Genomic DNA, 24,281 nt, shown 5'->3' on the forward strand with positions numbered 1-24,281 from the left:
TAATGCATTCAGGCTGCAAACAAAATTAGGTCCAAAGTAAATTAATATCAAAATTTATAAACAACCTTCTGCTTAGTGATGAGTACAAGAAATAAAGTATCTTACATAATTAAAAATTGAATAAGAAAAATTGGCAAGTGGCTTAATGAAGAAAATACTTTGATTCAATTCTCTATTTTACACTGATTTAAATCTGCAGTAATGGAAATTCAGAAGTGTCTCAGCCTGTTTATAATAATAAAAATAAATGCAAACTAAATCTTTTGCTTCATTAGGATGTGAAAATTGATTTTGTAAGATCACAGAAGAGGGAATGTCCTGGGAATTTCAATTTCAGAAATGTTATAATTGAATATGAAATCAATTTTATCAGTTAAGCTTTAAGTGTATACACATTTGTAGTAATCTTACAAGGTGTTATGAAATAAGTACAAACGAGAAACAATGAGTCTGGAGAAATGTTAGAATTTTCTTTTAAAATGAAAGAAAGGACATAAATTTAACTTATCCGTGTGATAATCAATGCTTGTGAATCATTTCTTTTTCTCTGGGCTCCAGTTAAGTTTCTCTTTGTTGGCTTCCACCTCATAGCATCTAGTAAAGGGCACAAGCTATAAAAATGGTTTCAGGTTTTCTAAAAATTATAATAACGTATACAAAGTAGAAAATCACTATTTTATCTGTTTTAAGTTTGTATGATTACATTCCTATAGTCTAACCATCAACACTATCCATCTCTAGAGCTCTTCCATGTTCCCTACCATTATGGTAATACCAATATTACCTCTGTACCCATTTGATCTTAATGCTCAACCATCCCTTAAACCATTTTTAAATATAGCTTTTATAAGAATCATAACTGGATACATGCCTTAAAATTCAATCATTTGGGAGTTGTTGTAATGGCTCCATGGTTAAGAACTGTAACTGGTCTTGCTAGAGGACACTGGTTCAGGTTCCAATACCTGTACAGGACTTACAAATATCTGTAATTCTGGTCCCAGGGGATTCAGTATCTTCATATAGGCTCTGTGGTTAGCAGGCACATTCACAGTGTATTTTTATGCATGCAGGAAAAACATTCATGCACATAAAATACAAATAAATTAATTGTTAACAAATCCTTTTCGTGTCTTTCTCTCTTATTTCTAGAACTCCTCGTGTGGTCTTCCTCTTCTCAAATTCAAAACTTTTAATTATTGCTATACACATACATACATATGCACAAACACACACACACACACACACACACACACACACACTTATCCTACTGAGTCCATTTAGTGTTGTTTATATTTTGTTTATAAATCTTAAAAATTAATTTAAAATTAAAAATTTAATTTAAAAGTCAAATTAATTTAATATACAATCAAATGAACAGTAGCTTATATTGCTTATATTATTGTTATAAATTGGGTTAAATAATGAAATCAGTCATGGATTCAAAATGATCATTGTAACTATGACAACAAAAGGAAATAAACATGAATATGTATGTGTGTTTATGTGGGTATTCTTACACATGTTCATGTACACATTACTTATTTGACATTTGCATAAATATCAAAGCAATATAAATATGACATAAATATTAATATCTCCTTTTTACAATAGTGAAACTTTATGGGAAATTCATTGACTAAGGAACAGTTTTGGATTAATTATACATTGAGAACATTATTCTTTCAGATTTAAAAAGACTGAAGTTATGTTCTATTTGCTCATTTGTTAATTGCCTGTTTTTAGAAACAGCAAAATCATCTTTCTTTAATGTATATAGATTAAGCCTTCTTTTTCAGATTTAAACTATTAAAACACATTTATCTTTTTGGCAGTTTATTAAAATTACAGAGTAGTCTGAACTTCATAAACATCTGAACAATTCACTCATAAATTATGTTCATTTTAAATATTAAAGTACTGAACAAATAGGTGGACTTCTACAGAAATAATTTTTGCTTAAAAATGAACAACAGCATATATTATTCTTTTATCAGGCATATATCCTTTAACAGAATGAGTTTCAAGTTCATTTGTCAAATGCATTAATTCACATCATCAAATAATTAAATTATTATTCTTCCTTATTTTTTAATATGATGGATCGCATTTACAGGTTTTAAACTTTAATCTCTGGGCTAGAATCATTAGTGATGATGGTTGTGACTCCAATGCTGTACTTGATGTCTTCATGAAAGTGGAGACCACAGTGGACCTGAGAGGTACCCTTCTGCCTGTGGCTTTCCTAGAGCATCCGGGCTTCCCAAGATTTGGTTGGTAATGCAGCTGGAAACTTATCCAGATGAAGTCACACCATGAAATATGAAATCTCTCTCTCTCTCTCTCTCTCTCTCTCTCTCGTCTCTTTCTCTCTCTCTGTCACACACGCACACACACACACACATACAGAGTTCTTATTCATAATCATAAACTTAACTCTGCAATACATTTAGACTTGGAGGGAAATGAAAATATAAAACCCAAAGAACTTCAGTAAGAGCAGAAATCATGGGTTTTGTGAGCAGATGGAGTGGGAGCATTCCATGACAGCAACTCAAAAGAATTACAATTCTCCTCAGTTAGAAATGGTGATTTTCTTGCTGGTCTTGCCATTCCTGGACCCAAAACACTCCATGGTTTCCACAATGCTCATTCCTTCTTTCTACCTCCCAAATTCCTCATGTTTCTCATCTAGCCACTCAGTCTTGGCAGTACAAATAAAAAATGGGAACCATTTGAGTTTGTTCCAGCATTTGCCATTTGCAAGATGACAGAACCTGTATTCTTCGGAAGGATGTTCTCATCTTCAAATTTCTACCCATAGATTGACCTTGGTGGGTTATGTGACCTTCATTATGGTGTGTGAAGTCACCCACTCCAACCCCAGGCACATGGTTCCTAGAATAATTCTGTAAAAGGAGGAACATTTATATCTAGATCCTTTTCCTCAAGTACTCAGAGCACCAAAGCTTTCTGCTGCCTTTGGAATGTTTCCTGAAAAAAATGTAAGAAGATTTGGCCCAAGCACTTGCCATTGACCAAGATGTCAAAGAACCAGTGAGATTGACCATGGCAGAAGCAAGCAACAAGAGCAGACAGCAGTGTTTGAAAAGCTGAAAAGTATCTCTTAAGCTAGTAAAAACTCACTGCTCTGTGCCTACATTTTCGGTTTGAATTGTCATGTTACAATGTCTCCAGTATATTAGCTGAGCTCCATAAAGGAAAGCTTTTAAAATTGCAAGCCTTAGAATATGGTACAAGTATCCTTTCCAATGTATTCAAATAATAAATAAATAAAAGATGAAGATACATTGCTAGGACGCTGTCATTTGAAGTTAAACTGTGGAAGATAAAAAAGATGATTTTTGTTATTTCTATACATCCAAGACAGAATTTTATTTTGAATTATCAAGTATAAAAAATTTCAGCTGTGGTTTGGGAATGAAGTGTGGAACCGAAATACATGTGCATTATAGATTTTGTTGCCAGTAATATTATTAAAATATAATGCAATCATTTTGTAGCCAATTTATTTGATTTCAAATATAACACATAAAAATAACAAATAAAAGTTCTAAAACCCCAATCTTGCTGATATTTTCTATTTTTCTAATATGCTTTGTCTACATTGTCATAAATAATCTGTCTTTTCCATAAACTATTTTGAAGATGCAATGGATAAATGGGCCAGGGTACTGTACTGCCTTAGACATGGCTTTTCCTCAGAATGAATGAGGTATGTATGAATTATACTTCAGTGAAATAAATTGTTTATGTAGCTTTGTCTTTCATGATATATAGAGCTCCTACAGAGAAGAGATATGACTTTACATTGTCAAAATTTACTCTGGTTTAATTAACGGAAACTATGTGGAGAATATTGGCTAAACAATGATCGCAAAAATTTAAATTAATTAAAATATGACACCATGTTTCTGAATATTATAATTAGCTATAGCTGGTATACATGTCTTGACATTTAAATCAAGTATTGACTGCTGGAAAATTACTGAAATTATGAAAAATGAATTTAATTAATTTTTCTTCTTCAGTTTTACAAACAAGGAAAGTCGTGGGTATGCCACTGCTTAGTTTTCTGTGGACAACTGTAGGGCAGTGGACTGTGCCACCAGACAGAAAACTGATAAAGTGCAGCAGATTCAGGAACTCCAGCAATTCTTATTATTGGGTATGAAAGGTGTTTAAATCTACTCCCTACCAGGAACAAATGAGAAGACACCCCCCTGAGAGGACTGGGATGACCACTGGCAAGAGGGACAACACCTGAATTCCTTCCCCACGCAGGTGAGGCATCCCTAACATCTCAGACTAAGCCAATAGAAGGCATCTGCTTCTAGATCCCAACGAACCCCGAAATGTTTATGAGGTTCTATCCACAGAAATAAAGTGCATGAATTATTTCACCAAAGATCTGAAGGTGCCTCTCTTATTGAGCAGCAACACTGCGGGGAAGAATTTTCTCTTCTGAAGCTTTCATTGATGGACCTTGACCTGGCCCACCAGGCTTGTGAGCCTGGAGCTCGCACTTGACCACAACCACTTTCTGCTCTGTGGCCCTGATTTCGGATTCTAGCTGTCTGCGGTTTTCTGGCCACCTGCCACCAATACTGGGCCAGAGGAGACCATGGAAATGGCCTGTCAGCTTGTCTTGCTCCTATTTTTCTCTTGTCTTCACCTAGGAGAGCTGTAACACTTTGGTCATTTGGTCCACTTTCTAGCCCAGAGAGACATTTTGTTCCCAAAAGCTGGGCAAAGCATTCCCTGTTAGCTGTGGCCCAGAAAGCAGACCTATGCAGACTGGCAGACAAATGGGCAGACACATTCATATCTTTTTGTAAAAAAAAAAAAAGGAAAGAAAAAAACTTGTATATAGGAAACATTTTGGTCATGCTTTTCTCTTTCTCCATCTCTTCCCAGATCCTCCCACATCTAGACTTCCCTAAATCTATGCCTTTTTTTTCTGTCTCTATTAAAAAAAACAACCAAAAATATTTCAAATAAATAAACAAATAAATAAAAATCTAAAAACCAAGAATCACACAAGCACAGAAATAAAACTCACATAAATAACATACAAACAAGAAATCATTAGACAAAAATGTCAAAAAGGCAGTATAAGACACAATGTCTACAAAATCACCACTGAGTCCATTCTGTGTTGGTCATTTACTTCTGGGCATTGGATGGGGTCCATGTGATATGAATACCCAATGAGAATTCATTGAAGAAAAAACTAATTTTTCTTTTACAAGTGTGTATCAGTGGGTGATAGCTTCATGGCCAGGGGTTGGGTTCGTGTCTGCTTCCTCCGGGTTCGTGTCTGCTTCCTCCTCTCAGTACTGGGACTCCATTTGTGTTGAAGTTCTTCTGGCCCTATGCATGCTGCTGAATTCCAAGTGAGTTCATATATTTCACTCCTGTTGTGCCTGAAGCACATTGTTTCCTTGGAGTCATTCATCCCTCTGGCTCTTACAATAGTCTGCCTCCTCTTCTACACAGCCCCCTGACTCTTCAGGGGAAAGTTTGACAAAGACATCCCATTTAGGACTGACTGTTTCAAGGACTCTCACTTTTTATACATTGTCCAGTTATGGGTCTCTGTGTTAGATCCCATATATTCTAGAAGAAAACTTTATTTTGATGGTACCTGAATCAGACACTAATTCACAGGCATAGGAGAATATTAGAAAATGTCATCCTGAGTGAGGTAACTCAGACACAAAGGACATGCATAGTATGTTCTCACTAAATAAGTGGATATTAGCATAAATGAATGAATGAATGAATGAATAAACAAACAAACAAACAAACAAATAAATGTACAGAATACCCAAGATACAGTGCACAGAACTCAAAAAAGTCAGCAAATTGTAAGGCCCTAGTGAGGATACCTTAGTTCTTCCACTTGGAAAGGAGAAGAAAGCAACCACAAGAGAGGAGGAGAAGGGACTGGGCAGGGGAAGGGGATGAGGGTGTGGGAGAGGGGAACATGATCTGGTATTGGGTGGGGGAAAAGAACTAAAGCTCTGAGGGCCAGCAGAAAGAATGGAAACTGGTGACCTCAGGAGAAGGGAGGTTGGGAAGACCTGGAAAGTGAGAGACTTTTAGGAATCAAGGGGGACGACCCTAAATCAAAGGGCCTACAGTAGGCAGAGAGATCTTACTGAATCCACCTCCAGCATAAAGACAGGGCATCAAGTAAGGGATGGGGTTGCTAGCGTGCAGCCAAATCTGACCCATAATTCGTCCTGTCTGAAAGAAATGCAGGGATGGAAATGGAGAAGAGCCTGAGGAAAAGAAGGTCCAGCGACAGCCCAAAGTGGGATCCAGCTCAAGAGGAGACTGCAAGACCTAACATCATTACTAAAGCTATGGGGCATTCACAAAAAGGGACCTATCATGAATATCCTCTGAAATGCCCAACCAGGAGCTGAGTCAGATGCAGATATGTGCACCCACCCCATGAACCGAAGCTGCTGACCCCTCTGGTTGAATTAGGGAAAAGCTGGAGGAAGCTGAGGAGGAGGGCAACCCTGTAGGAGAACTAACCTGGACCTCTGTGATCTCTCAGACACTGGATCACCAACCAGGCAGCATACATCGTCTGAGATGAGGCCTCCAACACATATACATACAGCAAATAGCTCCTGTGTCTGGGTTCAGTCAGAGAAGATGCACCTAATCCTCAAGGGATTGGATGCCCCAGGAAGTTTAGAGGTGTGGTGTGGTGGGTGGGGTGAGGACATCCTTGTGAAGAGGTGGGGAGTCCAGGGGTGGGGGGTGGAAGAAGGTATGGTATGTTGGACCAGGAGGGGAATAAAATCTAGAGTGTAAAAATAAATAAATAAACACATAAATTAAAAAAAAGGAATCTCATTACATCCCTCAAGCAAAAACCAGTATTTGGTTTTACTTTGGTTCCAAGAACCATCTAGTGTCAGGTTCTTGGCCTCCTGAATGGTGTTCTACAATCAAACTTGTGATGTGAGCCTTAAATCCAACTAGAGGTTGGCTGATAATTCTCATAATGTACATTCCTCTATTGCATGAGTATATTTTGGAGGTCACTGTTGTGGATCACCGGACTTGTAGCTGCATTGGTAGTTATCTTTCTCCTTTGGTTTTATGCAGACTTGCTTGCAATTTCACAAACATAGACAGTAGGGGTGACAACTCTGTCTGGTTAGGCACTTGCCCAAATTCTTCATGTTTAGCGAGATACTTAAGTGTTTGTTTTAGCAATAGCATATTGCCATCAGTTTGTGGAGAATAATCAATAACCTGTGTGATAGCATGAGATTTTAGGGGTTGTCCATGACTTTCCTTTGGCCAACAACTCAACTAGATGTGACTCTTCTTTGATATTTAAGTTTTACTTGGTGGCATAAAACGTCGGGCTGAGTCATCATCGTCCTTGTTATTAGGTTACTATGTTTAGTTGACCAGATTTTAAAGTATGTCCTTTTGATTCTGTAGGTTCCTTCAGTGTTTATTTCAATGTTCCCTCTTTCATCTTTAATTTTATTATTTTAGATCTCTGTCTCCTGTGAATCTGCTTAATATTTTGTCAATCTTACTGATTTTCTCAAAGAACCAAGTATTGGTTTCCTTGATTTTTGTTTTGTTTTGTTTGTAATTTATTTGTTTCTTTTTCATTCATTTCAGCCATGAGCTTGACTATTTCTTGCTCTCTACATGTTCTTGGGTGTTATTTCTTTTTCTATTTGTAGAACTTTTAAGCCAACTTTTAGATTAATTTTCAGATATAAAATTTTTCCCATTTTTTAATGTAGGAATATTTCCTTCTAAAACTCCATTTCTTATTGATATTTTCTTGGCTCATGTTATGATCTATTTTTTCATTCAGTAATTCATGTTTTCTGCATTCAATTTGTTTATATACTTTCTGTTGCTTCTGTTTTAATCTAGCTTTAATTCATACTGGACAAATTGGATGTAGGATTCCAGTTTTCTTATATCTGTTGAGTCTTGCTTTATATTTAGTCAATTTTGTTGAAAGTCCCTCTGCCTACTGAGGAAAAGGATACTCGTTTTCGCTAGGGTAAAATATTTTGTAATTATCTAATTGATCTAAGATGCTATATAACTCTGGATTTTCTCTATTTAGTTTTTGTCTAAATGAACTGTCTATTGGCAATGTGTGTATATTGAAGATATCCATTAGCACAAGTGTAAGAATCAACATGTGATTTTAGTTATATTTGTGTATGTTTTATGAACTTAGTTGCCAGTGTGTTTGGTGCATTCTTGTTTAGAATTGCAGTATAATACTGGGAAATTTTTGCATTGATGAGTATTGCAATGATTTCCTATACCTTTTCTTTTTTCTTTTTTTTTAATTAACTTGAGTATTTCTTATATACATTTCGAGTATTATTCCCTTTCCCGGTTTCCGGGCAAACATCCCCCTCCCCCCTCCCCTTCCCTATGGGTGTTCCCCTCCCAGCCCTCCCCACATTGCCGACCTCTCCCCAACAGTCTAGTTCACTGGAGGTTCAGTCGTAGCAGGACCCAGGGCTTCCCCTTCCACTGGTGCTCTTACTAGGATATTCATTGCTATCTATGAGGTCAGAGTCCAGAGTCAGTCCATGTATAGTCTTTAGGTATTGGCTTAGTCCCTGGAAGCTCTGGTTGCTTGGCATTGTTGTACATATGGGGTCTCGAGCCATTTCAAGCTCTTCCAGTTCTTTCTCTGATTCCTTCAACGGGGGTCCTATTCTCAGTTCAGTGGTTTGCTGTTGGCATTCGCCTCTGTATTTGCTGTATTCTGGCTGTGTCTCTCAGGAGCGACTCTCAGGTCTCTACATCCGGCTCCTGTCACTCTGCACTGCTTTGCTTCATCCATCTTGTCTAATTGGGTGGCTGTATATGTATGGGCCACATGTGGGGCAGGCTCTGAATGGGTGTTCCTTCAGTCTCTGTTTTAATCTTTGCCTCTCTATTCCCTGCCAAGGATATTCTTGTTCCCCTTTTAAAGAAGGAGTGAAGCATTCACATTTTGATCATCCTTCTTGAGTTTCATTTGTTCTAGGCATCTAGGGTAATTCAAGCATTTGGGCTAATAGCCACTTATCAATGAGTGTATACCATGTATGTCTTTCTGTGATTGGGTTAGCTCACTCAGGATGATATTTTCCAGTTCCAAACATTTGCCTACGAATTTCATAAAGTCGTTGTTTTTGATAGCTGAGTAATATTCCATTGTGTAGATGATGTACCACATTTTCTGTATCCACTCCTCTGTTGAAGGGCATCTGGGTTCTTTCCAGCTTCTGGCTATTATGAATAAGGCTGCGATGAACATAGTGGAGCACGTGTCTTTTTTATGTGTTGGGGCATCTTTTGGGTATATGCCCAAGAGAGGTATAGCTGGATCCTCAGGCAGTTCAATGTCCAATTTTCTGAGGAACCTCCAGACTGATTTCCAGAATGGTTGTACCAGTCTGCAATCCCACCAACAATGGAGGAGTGTTCCTCTTTCTCCGCATCCTTGCCAGCATCTGTTGTCCCCTGAGTTTTTGATCTTAGCCATTCTCACTGGTGTGAGGTGAAATCTCAGGGTTGTTTTGATTTGCATTTCCCTTATGACTAAAGATGTTGAACATTTCTTTAGGTGTTTCTCAGCCATTCGGCATTCCTCAGCTGTGAATTCTTTGTTTAGCTCTGAATCCCATTTTTTAATAGGGTTATTTGTTTCCCTGCGGTCTAACTTCTTGAGTTCTTTGTATATTTTGGATATAAGGCCTCTATCTGTTGTAGGATTGGTAAAGATCTTTTCCCAATATGTTGGTTGCCCTTTTGTCCTAACCACAGTGTCCTTTGGCTTACAGAAGCTTTGCAGTTTTATGAGATCCCATTTGTCGATTCTTGATCTTAGAGCATAAGCCATTGGTGTTTTGTTCAGGAAATTTTTTCCAGTGCCCATGTTTTCCAGATGCTTCCCTAGTTTTTCTTTTATTAGTTTGAGTGTGTCTGTTTTGATGTGGAGGTCCTTGATCCACTTGGACTTAAGCTTTGTACAGGGTGATAAGCATGGATCGATCTGCATTCTTCTACGTTTTGACCTCCAGTTGAACCAGCACCATTTGCTGAAAATGCTATCTTTTTTCCATTGGATGGTTTTGGCTCCATTGTCAAAAATCAAGAGACCATAGGTGTGTGGGTTCATTTCTGGGTCTTCAATTCTATTCCATTGGTCTATCTGTCTGTCTCTATACCAATACCATGCAGTTTTTATCACTATTGCTCTGTAATACTGCTTGAGTTCAGGGATAGTGATTCCCCCTGAAGTCCTTTTATTGTTGAGGATAGTTTTAGCTATCCTGGGTTTTTTGTTATTCCAGATGAATTGGCAAATTGTTCTGTCTAACTCTTTGAAGAATTGGATTGGTATTTTGATGGGGATTGCATTGAATCTGTAGACTGCTTTTGGTAAAATGGCCATTTTTACTATCTTAATCCTGCCAATCCATGAGCATGGGAGATCTTTCCATCTTCTGAGGTCTTCTTCAATTTCTTTCTTCAGTGTCTTGAAGTTCTTATTGTAGAAATCTTTTACTTGCTTGGTTAAAGTCACACCGAGGTACTTTATATTATTTGGGTCTATTATGAAGGGTGTCGTTTCCCTAATTTCTTTCTCAGCTTGTTTCTCTTTTGTGTAGAGGAAGGCTACTGATTTATTTGAGTTAATTTTATACCCAGCCACTTTGCTGAAGTTGTTTATCAGCTTCAGTAGTTCTCTGGTGGAACTTTTGGGATCACTTAAATATACTATCATATCATCTGCAAATAGTGATATTTTGACTTCTTCTTTTCTGATCTGTATCTCCTTGACCTCCTTTTGTTGTCTGATTGCTCTGGCTAGAACTTCAAGAACTATATTGAATAAGTAGGGAGAGAGTGGGCAGTCTTGTCTAGTCCCTGATTTTAGTGGGATTGCTTCAAGTTTCTCTCCATTTAGTTAAATGTAAGCAACTGGTTTGCTGTATATGGCTTTTACTATGTTTAGGTATGGGCCTTGAATTCCTATTCTTTCCAGGACTTTTATCATGAAGGGGTGTTGAATTTTGTCAAATGCTTTCTCAGCATCTAATGAAATGATCATGTGGTTTTGTTCTTTCAGTTTGTTTATATAATGGATCACGTTGATGGTTTTCCTTATATTAAACCATCCCTGCATGCCTGGGATGAAGCCTACTTGATCATGGTGGGTGATTGTTTTGATATGCTCTTGGATTCGGTTTGCCAGAATTTTATTGAGTATTTTTGTGTCTATATTCATAAGGGAAATTGGTCTGAAGTTCTCTTTCTTTGTTGGGTCTTTGTGTGGTTTAGGTATAAGTGTAATTGTGGCTTCATAGAAGGAATTCGGGAGTGATCCATCTGTTTCAATTTTGTGGAATAGTTTGGATAATATTGGTATGAGGTCTTCTATGAAGGTTTGATAGAATTCTGCACTAAACCCGTCTGGACCTGGGCTCTTTTTGGTTGGAAGACCTTTAATGACTGCTTCTATTTCCTTAGGAGTTATGGGATCCTTTAACTGGTTTATCTGTTCCTGATTTAACTTCAGTACCTGGTATCTGTCTAGGAAATTGTCCATTTCCTGTAGATTTTCAAGTTTTGTTGAATATAGGCTTTTATAGTAAGATCTGATGACTTTTTGAATTTCCTCTGAATCTGTAGTTATGTCTCCCTTTTCATTTCTGATTTTGTTAATTTGGACACACTCTCTGTGTCCTCTCATTAGTCTGGCTAAGGGTTTATCTATCTTTTTGATTTTCTCAAAGAACCAAATTTTGGTTCTGTTGATTCTTTCTATGGTCCTTTTTGTTTCTACTTGGTTGATTTCAGCTCTGAGTTTGATTATTTCCTGCCTTTTACTCCTCCTGGGTGTATTTGCTTCTTTTTGATCTAGAGCTTTTAGGTGTGCTGTCAAGCTGCTGACATATGCTCTTTCCTGTTTCTTTCTGCAGGCACTCAGAGCTATGAGTTTTCCTCTTAGCACAGCTTTCATTGTGTCCCATAAGTTTGGGTATGTTGTACCTTCATTTTTATTAAATTCTAAAACGTTTTTAATTTCTTTCTTTATTTCTTCCTTGACCAGGTTATCATTGAGTAGAGCATTGTTCAGTTTCCACGTGTATGTGGGCATTCTTCCCTTATTGTTATTGAAGACCAGTTTTAGGCCGTGGTGGTCTGATAGCACGCATGGGATTATTTCTATCTTTCTGTACCTGTTGAGGCCCGTTTTTTGACCAATTATATGGTCAATTTTGGAGAAAGTACCATGAGGAGCTGAGAAGAAGGTATATCCTTTTGCTTTAGGATAGAATGTTCTATAAATATCCGTTAAGTCCATTTGGCTCATGACTTCTCTTAGTTTGTCTACGTCTCTGTTTAATTTCTGTTTCCATGATCTGTCCATTGATGAGAGTGGGGTGTTGAAATCTCCCACTATTATTGTGTGAGGTGCAAAGTGTGTTTTGAGCTTTAGTAAGGTTTCTTTTACATAGGTAGGTGCCCTTGTATTTGGGGCATAGATATTTAGGATTGAGAGTTCATCTTGGCGGATTTTTCCTTTGATGAACATGAAGTGTCCTTCCTTATCTTTTTTGATGACTTTTAGTTGAAAATTGATTTTATTTGATATTAGAATGGCTACTCCAGCTTGCTTCTTCCGACCATTTGCTTGGAAAGTTGTTTTCCAGCCTTTCACTCTGAGGTAGTGTCTGTCTTTGTCTCTGAGGTGTGTTTCCTGTAGGCAGCAGAATGCAGGGTCCTCGTTGCGTATCCAGTTTGTTAATCTATGTCTTTTTATTGGGGAGTTGAGGCCATTGATGTTGAGAGATATTAAGGAATAGTGACCATTGCTTCCTGTTATATTCATATTTGGATGTGAGGTTATGTTTGTGTGCTTTTCTTCTCTTTGTTTTGTTGCCAAGACGATTAGTTTCCTGCTTCTTCTAGGGTATAGCTTGCCTCCTTATGTTGGGCTTTACCATTTATTATCCTTTGTAATGCTGGATTTATAGAAAGATATTGTGTAAATTTGGTTTTGTCATGGAATATATTGGTTTCTCCATCTATGTTAATTGAGAGATTTGCAGGATACAGTAACCTGGGATGTCATTTGTGTTCTTTTAGGGTCTGTATGACATCAGTCCAGGATCTTCTGGCCTTCATAATTTCTGGCGAAAAGTCTGGTGTGATTCTGATATGTCTGCCTTTACATGTTACTTGACCTTTTTCCCTTACTGCTTTTAATATTCTTTCTTTATTTTGTGCGTTTCGTGTTTTGACTATTATGTGATGGGAGGTGTTTCTTTTCTGGTCTAATCTATTTGGAGTTCTGTAGGCTTCTTGTATGCCTATGGGTATCTCTTTTTTCAGGTTAGGGAAGTTTTCTTCTATGATTTTGTTGAAGATATTTACTGGTCCTTTGAGCTGGGACTCTTCACTCTCTTCTATACCTATTCCTTAGGTTTGATCTTCTCATTGAGTCCTGGATTTCCTGTATGTTTTGGACCAGTAGCTTTTTCTGCTTTACATTATCTTTGACAGTTGAGTCAATGATTTCTATGGAATCTTCTGCTCCTGAGATTCTCTCTTCCATCTCTTGTATTCTGTTGGTGAAGCTTGTATCTACAGCTCCTTGTCTCTTCTTTTGGTTTTCTATATCCAGGGTTGTTTCCATGTGTTCTTTCTTGATTGCTTCTATTTCCATTTTTAATTCCTTCAACTGTTTGTGTTTTCCTTGAATTCTTTCAGGCATTTTTGCGATTCCTCTCTGTAGGCTTCTACTTGTTTTTTAATGTTTTCCTGTGTTTCTCTAAGGGAGTTCTTCACTACTTTCTTGAAGTCCTCCAGCATCATGATCAAATATGATTTTGAAACTAGATCTTGCTTTTCTGGTGTGTTTGGATATTCCATGTTTGTTTGGTGGGAGAATTGGGCTCCGATGATGCCATGTAGTCTTGGTTTCTGTTGCTTGGGTTCCTGTGCTTGCCTCTCGCCATCAGATTATCTCTAGTGTTACTTTGTTCTGCTATTTCTGACAGTGGCTAGACTGTCCTATAAGCTTGTGTGTCAGGAGTGCTGTAGACCTGTTTTCCTGTTTTCTTTCAGCCAGTTATGGGGACAGAGTGTTCTGCTTTCAGGCGTGTAGTTTTTCCTCTCTACAGGTCTTCAGCTGTTCCTGTGGGCCTGTGTCTTAAGTTCACCAGACAGGTCACTTGCAGCAGAAATGTTGATCTTACCTGTGGTCCCGAGCTCATGTTCGCTCGCGGGGTGCTGCCCAAGAGCTCTCTGCAGTGGCAACAACCAGGACGATCTGTGCCGCCCTTTCCGGAAGCTTCTGTGCACCAGGGTTCCAGATGGCGTTTGTTGTTTTCCTCTGGCGTCTGAGATGTGTGTGCAGAGTACAGTCTCTTCTGGTTTCCCAGGCGTGTCTGCCTCCTATACCTTTTCTGATTAGTCATGGTTTGAAGTCTATTATTCCAGATATAAAGTGACTATACCTGCCTATTGGGTATATTTGCTTATTCTATTTTTGCTGTCCTCTTACCTGATATGTTGTCTATCATTCATGTTAAAATGTGATTTTAGTTAGAGCAGAAAAATTGATTGGGTATTTTCATCCAACCTGTTGTCCTCCTTTTGGTTGGGAAATTTTGACAACTGATATGGAGAGTCAAAGTATTATTACATACTTATATAAATATTACATATATATTGATCTCTTGTGATTTGCTATGGTATACGTTTTATTCCTTCTCCTTTTAGTTACTATCTTGAAACTATTCCTTGTGTCTTGTGTATGGTTAACTTCGTCAGACTGAAGTTTTTCTTCTTGTGTCATATTTAGATCTAGCCTGTTGTGTAGATATTGTCTAAATTTTATTTCATTGTGGAATATTTTTCTTTCTCAGTCAATTATAATGATAGTTTTTTCCAAGTATGTTAGTCTGGGCTGATATTTGCTGGTATCTGAGAATTTGGAGACAGTCCGTCCAGGACCTTCTGACTTTCAGAATTTCCATTGCGGAATCAGGTGTTATTCAATGAACCAGTCTTTTTATGTAACTTTAGCTTATTCCCTTTCTACTTTTAATACCCTTTCTTTGTTATGCATACTTACTGTTTTAATTACAAATTGTATTTCCATTGCTTTTTTTGCCCAGCCTATTTGGTGTCTCTATGCTTCTTGACCCTTGACAAACATGTCATTGTTTGATTAGGCAGATTTTCCTCTATGAGTGTGTTAAATGAGCTGAAGGGGTTTGCAACCCTATAGGAAGAACAACAATATCAACCAACCAGACACCCCTAGAGCTCCCAGGGACTAAACCACCAACCAAAGAGTACACGTGGAGCAACCCATGGCTCCAGCTGCATATGTAATAGAGCATGGCCTTGTGGGGCATCAATTGGAGGGCCTTTGGTCCTGTGAAGAGTCAATGCCCCAGTGTATCATAATGCCAGGGTGGGGAGGTGGGAGGATGGGGGATCATCCTCACTGAAGCAGGGGAAGGCAGATTGGATAGGGGATTTCTGGAGGGGAAACCAGGAATGGGGATAACATTTGAAATGTAAATAAAGAAAATATCCAATAAAAGAAAAATATTTTCTATGATTTTGACCTTTGTTTCTTCAGTTTCCCCCATACTTATTACTCATAGATTTTTATCTTGTCATAGTATCCCAGTGTGATGGTTTGTATATACTTGGCCCAGGGAGTAGCACTATTGGGATGTGTGCCTTTGTTGGAATAGGTATGTCATTATGGGGCTGGGCTTAAGATCTTCATCCTAGTTGCCTGGAACTCATTCTTCAACCAGCAGCCTTCACATGAAGATGTAGAACTCTCAGTTCTGCCTACACCATGCCTGTCTAGATGCTGCCATGTTCCTGCCTTGACAATTATGGACTGAACCTCTGAACTTGTAAGCCAGCCCCAAATATATATTGTCCTTTATAAGACTTGCCTTGGTCATGGTGTCTGTTCACAGGAGTAATATCCTAACTAAGACACCCGGATTTTATGGATGTATTATATCTGGATGATTTTACAAATAACAATTTTCTTTCACTGAAGTATCCATTTCTTCAATCTTGAAATCCTAAAATTGTCATGAACCCTTGGTGCAGCTTACCTCTGAGATCTTTGATAATTCTATTTCCACTTTAATGTCCACTTTCATTTTCTCATTCAACTGTTTCTTTCTTTTTATTAACTTGAGTGTTTCTTATTTACATTTCGAATGTTATTCCCTTTCCCGGTTTCCTGTCAAACATCCCCCTAATCCTTCCCCCTCCCCTTCTCTAAAGGTGTTCCCCTCCCCATCCTCCCCCCATTGCCGCCTTCTCCCCAACAATCACGTTCACTGGGGGTTCAGTCTTAGCAGGACCAAGGGCTTCCCCTTACACTGGTGCTCTTACTAGGATATTCATTGCTACCTATGAGGTCAGAGTCCAGGGTCAGTCCATGTATAGTCTTTAGGTAGTGGCTTAGTCCCTGGAAGCTCTGGTTGCTTGACATTGTTGTACATATGGGGTCTCGAGCCCTTTCAAGCTCTTCCAGTTCTTTCTCTGATTCTTTCAACGGGGGACCTATTCTCAGTTCAGTGGTTTGCTGCTGGCATTCGCCTCTGTATTTGCTGTATTCTGGCTGTGTCTCTCAGGAGTGATCTACATCCGGCTCCTGTCGGTCTCAACTTCTTTACTTCATCCATCTTGTCTAATTGGGTGGCTGTATATGTATGGGCCACATGTGGGGCAGGCTCTGAATGGGTGTTCCTTCAGTCTCTGTTTTAATATTTGCCTCTCCCTTCCCTGCCAGGGGTATTCTTTTTCCTCATTTAAAGAAGGAGTGAAGCATTCACATTTTGATCATCCGTCTTGAGTTTTGTTTGTTCTAGGGATCTAGGGTAATTCAAGCATTTCGGCTAATAGCCACTTATCAATGAGTGCATACCATGTATGTCTTTCTGTGATTGGGTTAGCTCACTCAGGATGATGTTTTCCAGTTCCAACCATTTGCCTATGAATTTCATAAAGTCGTTTTTGATAGCTGAGTAATATTCCATTGTGTAGATGTACCACATTTTCTGTATCCATTCCTCTGTTGAAGGGCATCTGGGTTCTTTCCATTTTCTGGCTATTATAAATAAGGCTGCGATGAACACAGTAGAGCTCATGTCTTTTTTATATGTTGGGGCATCTTTTGGGTATATGCCCAAGAGAGGTATAGCCAAATGGACTTAACAGATATTTATAGAACATTCTATCCTAAAAAAAGGAGATACCTTCTTTCTACCACCTCATGGTCCTTTCTCCAAAATTGACTATATAATTGGTCATAAAACAGGCTTCAACAGATACAGAAAGATAGAAATAATCGCATGTGTCCTATCAGACCACCACGGGCTAAAGCTGGTCTTCAATAAAAATAAGGGAAGAATGCCCACATGGAAGTTGAACAATGCTCTACTCAATGATAACCTGGTCAAAAAAGAAATAAAGAAAGAAATTGAAGACTTCTTAGCATTTAATGAAAATGAAGGTACAACATACCCAAACTTATGGGACACAATAAAAGCTGTGCTAAGAAGAAAACTCATAGCTCTGAGTGCCTGCAGAACGAAACAGGAGAGAGCATATGTCACCAGCTTGACAGCACACCTAAAAGCTCTAGAACAAAAAGAAGCAAATACACCCAGGAGGAGTAGAAGGAAGGAAACAAGCAAACTCTGAGCTGAAATTAACCAAGTAGAACAGAAAGGACCATACAAAGAATCGACAGAAACTAAAGTTAGTTCTTTGAGAAAATCAAAAAGATAGATAAACCCTCAGCCAGACTAATGAAAGGACACAGAGAGTATATCCAAATTAACAAAATCAGAAATGAAAAGGGAGACTTAACTATAGAATCATAGGAAATTCAAAAAATCATCATATCCCACTACAAAAGCCTATATTCAACAAAACTTGAGAATCTGCAGGAAATGGACAATTTCCTAGACAGATTCCAGGTACTGGAAGGTAAATCAGGAGCAGGTAAACCATTTAAACAACCCCATAATTCCTAACAAAACAGAAGCAGTCATTAAAGGTCTACCAACCATAAAGAGCACAGGTCCAGACGGGTTGAGTGCAGAATTCTATCAGACCTTCATAGAAGACCTCATACCAATACTATCCAAATTATTCCACAAAATTGAAACAGATGGAGGACTACTGAATTCCTTCTATGAAGCCAAAATTACTCTTATACCTAAACCACACAAAAACCCAAAAAAGAAAGAGAACTTCAGACCAATTTCCCTTATGAATATCGACGCAAAAATACTCAATAAATTTCTGGCAAACCAAATCCAAAAGCACATCAAAACAATCATACGCCATGATCAAGTAGACTTCATCCCAGGCATGCAGGGATGGTTTAATATACAGAAAACCATCCACATGATCCATTATATAAACCAACTGAAAAAACAAAACCACATGATCATTTCATTAGATGCTGAGAAAGCATTTGACAAAATTCAACACCACTTCATGATAAAAGTTCTGGAAAGAATAGGAATTCATGGCCCATACCTAAACATAGTAAAAGCCATATACAGCAGACCAGTCACTAACATTAAACTAAATGGAGAGAAACTTGAAGCAATCCCACTAAAATCAGGGACTAGACAAGGCTGCCTACTCTCTCCTTACTTATTCAATATAGTTCTTGAAGTTCTAGCCAGAGCAATCAGACAACAAAAGGAGATGAAGGGGATACAGATTGGAAAAGAAGAAGTCAAAAATATCACTATTTGCAGATGATAAGATAGTATATTTATGTGATGCCAAAAGATCCAGCAGAGAACGACTAAAGCTGATAAACAACTTCAGCAAAGTGGCTGGGTATAAAATTAACTCAAATAAATCAGTAGCCTTCCTCTGCACAAAAGAGAAACAAGCCGAGAAAGAAATTAGGGAAACGACACCCTTCATAATAGTCCCAAATAATATAAAATACCTCAGTGTGACTTTAACCAAGAAAGTAAAAGATCTGTACAATAAGAACTTCAAGCTTCTGAAGAGAGAAATTGAAGAGGACCTCAGAAGATGGAAAGATCTCCCATGGTCATGGATTGGCAGGATTAATATAGTAAAAATGGCCATTCTACCAAAAGCGATCTACAGATTCAATTCAATCCCCATTAAAATACCAATCCAATTCTTCAAAGAGTTAGACAGAACAATTTGCAAATTCACATGGAATAAGACGAAACCCAGGATAGCTAAAGCTATCCTCAACAATAAAAGGACTTCCAGGGGAATCACTATCCCTGAACTCAAAAAGTATTACAGAGCACTATTCATAAAAACTGCATGGTATTGGTACAAAGAAAGACAGATAGACCAGTGAAATAGAATTGAAGACCCAGAAATGAACCCACACACCTATGGTCACTTGATTTTTGACAAAGGAGCCAAAACCATCCAATGGAAAAAAGATAGCATTTTCAGCAAATGGTGCTGGTTCAACTGGAGTTCAGCATGTAGAAGAATGCAGATTGATCCATGCTTATCACCCTGTACAAAGTTTAGGCCAAGTGGATCAAGGACCTCCACATCAAACCAGACACACTCAAACTAATAGAAGAAAAACTAGGGAAGCATCTGGAACACATGGGCACTGGAAAAAATTTCCTGAACAAAACACCAATGGCTTATGCTCTAAGATCAAGAATTGACAAATGGGATCTCATAAAACTGCAAAGCTTCTGTAAGGCAAAGGACACTGTGGTTAGGACAAAACGGCAACCAACAGATAGGGAAAAGATCTTTACCAACCCTACAACAGATAGAGGCCTTATATCCAAAATATACAAAGAACTCAAGAAGTTAGACCGCAGGGAAACAAATAACCCTATTAAAAAATGGGGTTCAGAGCTAAACAAAGAATTCACAGCTGAGGAATGCCGAATGGCTGAGAAACACCTAAAGAAATGTTCAACATCTTTAGTCATAAGGGAAATGCAAATCAAAACAACCCTGAGATTTCACCTCACACCAGTGCGATTGGCTAAGATCAAAAACTCAGGTGACAGCAGATGCTGGCGAGGTTGTGGAGAAAGAGGAACACTCCTCCATTGTTGGTGGGATTGCAGACTGGTAAAACCATTCTGGAAATCAGTCTGGAGGTTCCTCAGAAAATTGGACATTGAACTGCCTGAGGATCCAGCTATACCTCTCTTGGGCATATACCCAAAAGATGCCTCAACATATAAAAGAGACACGTGCTCCACTATGTTCATCGCAGCCTTATTTATAATAGCCAGAAAATGGAAAGAACCCAGATGCCCTTCAACAGAGGAATGGATACAGAAAATGTGGTACATCTACACAATGGAATACTACTCAGCTATCAAAAACAACGAGTTTATGAAATTTGTAGGCAAATGGTTGGAACTGGAAAATATCATCCTGAGTGAACTAACCCAATCACAGAAAGACATACATGGTATGCACTCATTGATAAGTGGCTATTAGCCCAAATGCTTGAATTACCCTAGATCCCTAGAACAAACGAAACTCAAGACGGATGATCAAAATGTGAATGCTTCACTCCTTCTTTAAATGAGGAAAAAGAATACCCTTGGCAGGGAAGGGAGAGGCAAAGATTAAAACAGAGACTGAAGGAACACCCATTCAGAGCCTGTCCCACATTTGGCCCATACATATACAGCCACCCAATTGGACTAGGTGGATGAAGCAAAGAAGTGCAGACCGACAGGAGCCGGATGTAGATCGCTCCTGAGAGACACAGCCAGAATACAGCAAATACATAGGCGAATGCCAGCAGCAAAGCACTGAACTGAGAATAGGTCCCCTATTGAAGGAATCAGAGAAAGAACTGGAAGAGCTTGAAGGGGCTCGAGACCCCAAAAGTACAACAATGCCAAGCAACCAGAGCTTCCAGGGACTAAGCCACTACCTAAAGACTATACATGGACTGACCCTGGACTCTGACCCCATAGGTAGCAATGAATATCCTAGTAAGAGCACCAGTGGAAGGGGAAGCCCTGGGTCCTGCTAAGACTGAACCCACAGTGAACTAGTCTATGGGGGGAGGGCGGCAATGGGGGGAGGGTTGGGAGGGGAACACCCATAAGGAAGGGGAGGGGGGAGGGGGATGTTTGCCCGGAAACCGGGAAAGGGAATAACACTCGAAATGTATATAAGAAATACTCAAGTTAATAAAAAAAAAAAAAAGAAAAAAAAAAGAAAAAGAAAAAGAAAAAAAAAAAAAAAACAGTGTACACACACACAAAAAAAAAAAAAAAAAAAAAAAAAAAAAGAAAAGCACCTAACCCAAAATCGACTTGAGACTCCAGGAAGTGGGGAGTCCTGGGAGGGTGGGATCGGGAGGGTGGGAGTACCCTCTTGGAGACAGGTGGGAGGAGGAATAGGATGAGGAACTGTGGAAGGGCAGACTAGGAGGGAGAACTGTAAAAAAAAAATTGACTAAAGATAACACCAAAAAAAAAAAATAAAAAAAGAAAGATATACACATACACATATAAAACAATTAATTAAAAAAGAGATCATAACTTTGAAATAGGGCAGAGAGGAGTATATAGGAGGATTTAGAGTAATAAAATGAAAGTGGAAGTGATGTAAATATAATCTCCCAAAGTTATATCAATAATTTTGAAAATATTGTATTATATTCACCATTTAAAAATTTTGTGGATAACAAAATGACACAAAATATTCCCTACTAGTATTTTATTTAGCTAAATGTTTTCCGTGTATATTTTTAACACTACTTAGACAAAATTGACAACCAATGAGTTTTTTTCTTCTTTTTCTTTTACATTGAAAAACAGTACAAATTAGCAATATTTGGTTAGTTTAGATGACATAATTGTAATTACTTGGTTAAACTGTATATTCATTTAAATGTTTTATCTGTGTGTTCATTTTCCTTAAGAATATTTATTTTAATTAGTCCACAAAAGAGTAGTCAGAAGACAATTTTATGTTATGTTTATTTGTCCATTTAATACATGACATAAAAAGTTTCAGTCACATAGAATCTTAGATTTTGCCACTCATATTATAAGACTGAACCAGATGTTTTCATGAAGACCTTTCCATAGGTAAGAAAATATCTATATTGTTTACTGATTCTTCTTTATTCTGCTAACAATGGCTGCTAATGTCTTGCATGAAGTAGTTCCTCAGTAATCTCATTGAATGATTGAAATGTGTCATTCATCTTAGGAATAATGCTCCATGGATAACTGCCATCAAACATACTGGCTGGATGATAGAACATTTTGTAAAATTTACTTTGGTATCAAGCTTACAGGCTTTGAGTGTCTTTTCTTATGCTGAAGTGCTAATATTTTACATGAGATATTTTCTGTGATCCTAACATATATGAATTATATAGTGTTTTTAAAAGTATTTAATTTTTATAAACATGAAATGTTTCTTGTACTTCAAATATAAACTGTTTCTAGGATACTTTGTCAAAATATTTCAAGGGTCATTTTTTTCATGTTGCACATTTATCATTAAAATTACTTTGGCACTGGGAAATGTTTAAATTCATCAATGGGAAGGACCAGTGATAGACGCCCGTGTGATGACAATGTACATATTTAGCTAGGTTTTAAAATACTGAGAATTGACAATTTTTTACTTATCTGGGGAAGAAATATGTCAAACCCATCAGAACAGTAGTGTCACAAAGCACATCTTTATATTTGTTAATTAGTACTGAAGGAGATAGTGGCTAGTTCATTACTAAGATGTTATTTATGAGATGAAACCTGGGGTTAATTAATTCATAGTCAAAAAGACAAGAATTTCTGGAACCAACTGACTATATAAAAATATACATATTATAAAGTACCCATGAATAAAATTTCCTCCAAGTTTTTGTGTGACCTAAGCAAAGTTTCCGTGATAATTTATTCAGTGTGACATTGGATGCCTGAAAATTATTTTAATCTCATTACCCCAAATTAGTGATACTATGTGGAAACTGACTTTCTAAGATAGACAGAGCAATTAAGCTGTTTTGAAAGGCAAGCATAGTTATGATTTATTTAGAAACACTGTGAAGTTAAACTTTTCAGAAGCTAAAATCCCATATTCTGTAAACCTGTTGGAACCCAAAAACTACAGGTGCCTCTTTGAAAAGTGACATTTCCATCACTTACCTGACAAACTCAGTTAAAATACCGAAGTTATAACATTCTGCTTCACATTGCCAGTCGCTGTTTCCATGGAAACAACCTAAGTGACAAAAGTGAGGTACATGAACTTAAAATTGTGAGGTTTTGAGTATTTTACAGGGAGTGCTTAAACAGCTTTGATATTATTGAAGATGACTAGTTTTATTTTATTTGTGCATATTAGTTTGCATGAGGCCATATAAATAGCACATGTGTTATATAAAATTAGGCGTAATCATCTTTTTAATTTATAAAGTGATAGAATTTTTTTACAAATTATTTAGCATATTCAAAAAGACAAGATCCATGCTTAATATGATTAACAAAGCCAAATACAGACCAAACATCTTATAAATCCAGGGGGTAGACTCTAATAGTATTATTTGGTTAAATGTACATATCAACAAATTGTCCTATAAGTTTTTATCTTTGTATAAGTAAGTTAATATGTCTCTCAATCTTTGTCAGAAAAGCAATTTTTAAAAAATTGAAAGCCATTTATTATAGAATTTACAACTACTAAACAAGTAGAGAACAAGTAATGACGGCATTTTCAACTCCAAATGAGACAACTGTATCACACCCCTTCTCTCAACAATGAAAGATCATTGTGGAAGATGGTATGCAAAGGTTGTAAGAACTAGAAGTACAGAAAGTTTTCAAAGAAACAGTATGTGTTAAAAAAACTCAGGACTATTATGTATACAAAATCACAGGGACTAAGCATATGGGTCATAAAGACTTCATGGGATCATGCCAGCCCAAGTCCCAAAAGGGATAGGGCAAGGACTCATGAAGTCACCTCTGCCCCTATAGATGAGACGGAACTGACAATTCATGGTTGTTTGGAAAGACAAGGTCAACACTGCTCAAACATGTCACCTTTGGCATACTTTAGTATATATTTCTATGTGCAGGTACATATAGGCAGCACTAAGTAAACTCAGTGGGTTTTTAAAAGCCCAGAGCTCCAACTGCATATGTAGCAGAGAA

At 37.7% G+C, this 24,281-nt stretch overlaps 1 pseudogene; it reads right to left on the minus strand.

The window, feature by feature from the left end:
- Window positions 1-2,563: 2,563 nt before the first annotated feature.
- The window catches only part of LOC148005267 (peptidyl-prolyl cis-trans isomerase A-like), a 151,079-nt pseudogene continuing 129,361 nt past the window's right edge, over window positions 2,564-24,281 (minus strand).

Source organism: Rattus norvegicus, chromosome 6 (assembly GCF_021556685.1).
Source record: "Rattus norvegicus strain SHRSP/BbbUtx chromosome 6, alternate assembly SHRSP_T2T, whole genome shotgun sequence".
Taxonomy (NCBI): Eukaryota; Metazoa; Chordata; class Mammalia; order Rodentia; family Muridae; genus Rattus; species Rattus norvegicus.